This window comes from Mandrillus leucophaeus, unplaced genomic scaffold (assembly GCF_000951045.1).
Source record: "Mandrillus leucophaeus isolate KB7577 unplaced genomic scaffold, Mleu.le_1.0 Scaffold236, whole genome shotgun sequence".
NCBI classification, from domain to species: Eukaryota; Metazoa; Chordata; class Mammalia; order Primates; family Cercopithecidae; genus Mandrillus; species Mandrillus leucophaeus.
This window is the reverse complement of record NW_012102432.1, coordinates 5,512,915-5,517,649: the sequence shown is the minus strand read 5'-3', so window position 1 is coordinate 5,517,649 and position 4,735 is coordinate 5,512,915.

Sequence of the window (4,735 nt, the reverse complement as noted above, 5' to 3'; positions counted from 1 at the left end):
GTTGGCAGGATTACGTGTGAGGTTGGAGAGTAACTGAATAGTCAGAAATGCATTAACATCCAATGCATTCTGCATGAGGCTGCTCATGCGTGCTATATCATAACACTCAAAGCCATCAACAGCTCAAAAATTCCCCCAACCCCAAATAACCCAAAGTATTATCAAACCTCCTTGGTTTGATAGTTATAAAAGCAATGATTGAGCTTGTCTTCAGAAAAAACACTTTATAATAGTTTAATCTGACTCACACTTCAAAGTAACTATTTGATTGGCTTAACATGCAAAGTCTATTCGTTGTAGGAATTATGACTCCTCTTGGACATCACCTTAAGGACATCAGGCTCATCTTAGCAGTAAGCATCAATTGCTATTTTTGTTCACAATGGTATTCCCCCCTTCCCCTATTTATGGAATAAACAAAAAAGCCTTTTGGTTCGAATTTGGTTTGGAATAATTTGAGTGGTCTTTAAGAGCCACTAATTTTCAAAAACAACCTTAAAATTATGCCATTTAACAGTTTCTCCATCACATGATTGAAAGAGGAAAGAGAGATTTATTTTTCTAAGTGACATTTTAACCTACTGGGATAAGAGGGGGAGAGAGAGAGAGAAACTGGGGTCTCTTGAATGTGTGAAAACAACAAAGTCTCTTTGAGCTTTCACTTTTTATTAAAATACACAGCTAAAATACAGAATTAGAAAGCTCCCAATTTAAAAACTAACAAATGCACCAAAAGCAAAATCCAAGGGCCAGGAAGGGCCTCCCATCATACCAGCCAGTGACCCTCCTGGCTGAGGTTCAGAAATGAACAGAAGACGCCACTCTTCTCTAAAAACAATTGGTATCATTTTGGTTTCCAAGTAACATTTTCCTGTACAGCTGCATCAGATAGAATTCTCAGTTAAATAAATGACTCACTTAAGAATTAAAAGCACTGAAAAAGGCCAAAAAAAAAAAAAAAAAAAAAAGAAATCCGTTAACTGTTGCTGTTCTCCCCTTGAATTCCTTGCCTGGCAGCTTTAGAACAAGAGAGTAGAGTAGTCTCAGGTTGAACTTGACACAGGTATGGGAAAGTCTCACTGGGAGATTTCTTATGTGAATTACTCAGGGCTGTGAAGATATAAAATATTTAAGTCATCACCATTTCTCCCATTCCAATTTAAGAATTTTCTGTCTTCGGTGGCACATTCAAGACTTTTTCTTTCTTTCTTTCCTCACTATCCTCCCAGGCACCTAGAATGTGTGGGTCCCTGCCCTTCCAATGTGGCCTTTTGGATCAATTCAGTTTGATGAGACCATTTTCAAGAGAGACCTTTTGATAGGGCTTAAAAACTGTAAAATCGCAAGTTCTTAACATTACTATACAACATGTGAAATAGACATTCTCACCTTATTCATGTATTTCACTTCATTCTGAACCTGTCCCGTTCTCTGGTACCAACCTTGGATTTTGGGAAAGTTTGGAGATGGAGTATATCTAGAGGGTACCTTACTTGGTAACAAAGATTTACCTTTTCATTTTCACCCACGTGTTTTGATATGACTGATTTAAATTATTTTCCCCCAAATACCTGGCTTCAGAATAAGTCAGTTTACAGAAAAAAGAATGATATGCCCAAGAAATCATGGTATAAAAAGTTCCAAGCTGGTCGTCAGGGGTCACCCCACATTTTGGTATGCATTTCTTTTTGGCACCCTTCTCTTGTAGTGAAGATAAGCCTTTATCCCATGTGGGATGCTGTGAAGCACATAGCAAGGACTACTGGAGTCACCCTACAACTTTTCTTGGGACAGAAAATAACTAGGAAAATTTCCTGTCATTTTCTTCTTCAGCCCAGCCACAATACATAAAAAGGAAAAATTGTAATGTTACTGGGATAAACAGAAAAAGAAGGGAGTTCTGATGATCAAAACTATAGATGTTTGTCCAAAGATGATGTAGAGGTCTTTATTAGTAAATACAATAATGTTGATAGCATATGTGTATATCATCTGAAATCTTACTTGTTCCTAAATTCCTAGTAAGATCTGCGCAAAGCCCCCTTTCCACGTCCTGTGAAAATCCAGAGTGCTTTCCATGTTTCCTGTGGGTTCTTGGGCCGTGGGTGAGGGAATGGTGCTTATACCTCATGGGCTTTTCATATTTCAGTCTCGTATGTCTGCTGAACATCTGTAGGTTTTTAATTATCTTCTCACTTAATGCAAGTTGTCACTCCTTCCCATGATGCTGACCCAGATGTGGAACTTAGCTTTTTCCCATGATATCCACAAAAATTACATGCATATAGATGACACAAACAAATGGAAACACATCCCATGCTCATGGATGGGAAGAATCAATATCATGAAAATGACCATACTGCTCAAAGCCATCTACCAATTCAATATAATTCATATCAAAATATCAATATCATTGTTCACAGAATTAGAAAAAAAATCCTAAAATTCATATGCAACCAAAAAAGAGCCCAAATAGCCAAAGCAATCCTAAGCAAAAAGAACAAACCTGAAGGTATCACATTACCAACTTCAAATTATACTACAAGAGTATAGTAACCAAAACAGCATGATACTGGTATGAAAGTGGATACATAGACCAATGGAACAGAATAGAGAACCCGAAAATAAAGCCAAATACTTACAACCAACTGATCTTCAACAAAACCTACAAAAATATAAATTGGGGAAAGGGCATCCTATTCCACCAGTGGTGCTGGGAAAACTGGATAACCACATTTAGAGAATAAAACTGATTCCTGTCTCTCACCATACACAATATTCAACTCAAGGTGAATTAAAACTGAAACTATAAAAATTCTGGAAGAAAATCTAGGAAAACTCTTCTAGACATTGCCTCGGCAAAGGATTTATAACTAAGACCCCCAAAGCAAATGCAACAAAAACAAAAATAAATAAATGGGACCTCATTGAACTGAAAAGCTTCTGCTCAGCAAAAGAAATAATCCTCAGAGTAAACATATAACCCACTGAGTGGAGAAAATATTTGCAAACCATGCATCTGACCAAAGACTAATATCCAGAATCTACAAGGAACTCAAACAAATCAGCAAGAAATAAAAGAAATAAAAACAAATAATCCCACTAAGAAGTGGGCAAATGACATGAATAGCATTTCTCAAAAGAAGATATACAAATGGCCAAAAAACATGAAAAAAAATGCTCAACATCACTAATCATCAGGGAAATGCAAATTAAAATCACAATGAGATACCACCTTACCCCAGCCAGAATGGCCATTATTAAAAAGTCAAAAAAACAATAGATGTTAGTATGGATGTGGTTTAAAAAAGCAAATGCCTATATACTGCTGGTGGGAATGTAAATTAGTACAACCTCTATGGAAAATAGTATAGAGATTTCTCAAAGAACTAAAAGCAAATCTACAATTCTATCCACTACTGGGAATCTATCCAAAGGAAAAGAAGTCATTATATTAAAAAGGCACCTGCATGTGTATGTTTATTGCAGCACAATTTACAATACCAAAGATGTGGATCCAACCTAAGTGCCCACCAACCGATGAGTGAACAAAGAAAATGGGGAATATACACACCATGGAATACTACTTAGCACCGAAAAATATAAAGTAATATCTTTTGCAGCAATTTGGATGGAACTGGGGGCCTTTATTCCAAGTGAGGTAACTCAGGAATGAAAACCCAAATACTGTGTGTTCTCACTTATAAGTGGGAGCTAAGCTATGGGTACACAAAGGCATACAGAGTGGTATAATGAACACTGGAGACTGAGAAGTGTGAAGGCTGGAAAGGGAGTGAGGGATTAAAAAAAAAGTACATATTGGGTACAATCTACCGTAATCTGGTGACAGGTGCACTAAAATTTCAAACTTCATCACTATACGATTCATCCATGTAACCAAAAATCACTTGTGCCCCTAAACTATTGAAATAACTTTAAGAAAGAAAGAAACCCAGATACTGCATGTTCTCACTTGTAAGTGGGAGCTAAGCATTGAGTACACATGGGCACAAAGTTGAGAACAATGGACACTGGGGCTTACTTGAGTGGGAGGGGTGGCAGGAGGAGGTTGAGGGTCAGAAAACTACCTATTGGGTACTATGCTCACTACCTAGGTGATAAAATCACCAAACCCCAGTGACATGCAATTTACTCATGTATCAAACCTGCACATGTACCCCATAAACCTAAAGTAAAAACTAAGAAAAGAAAAAAGTTACATGTATAAATTTTTGTGTGTAGAGAACTTCATGAAATTATGGGAGAACAGAAGTGTAGGTAGGGATTGAAGGACAACAATGTGCTTCATCTCAAAATTCAAACTATTTCACACATAATATTCCTGAACTTAAATGTCTTTAAGTATCCAGTATTTGGGATTAAAATTGAGAAAAAATCAAATTTTGAAGTATTTAAATTATACAGACAAAAAATACCTAATAAAATGAAGACCAGTGTACCTGCGCGTAATGCTGCAATGAACTCCTTTTTGTTTTTCCTTGAAACTTGTGTGATCTTATCCTCAGGGGATATACCTAAAAGCCACCTAAAAGCCACCTAAAAGCCAAGCAGTTGATGGCTGCTTCATCACTCCCAGAGCCCCCGGACTCATGGTACTTGCTAGTTCGTATCTCTTCCTTTTTCATTTCTCTTTCTCACTCCTTTTTATGTAAAATATCTCCTGAAACTCAAAATTATCCCTCCCCTCCCCTCCCTCCCCTCCCTCCCCTCCCTC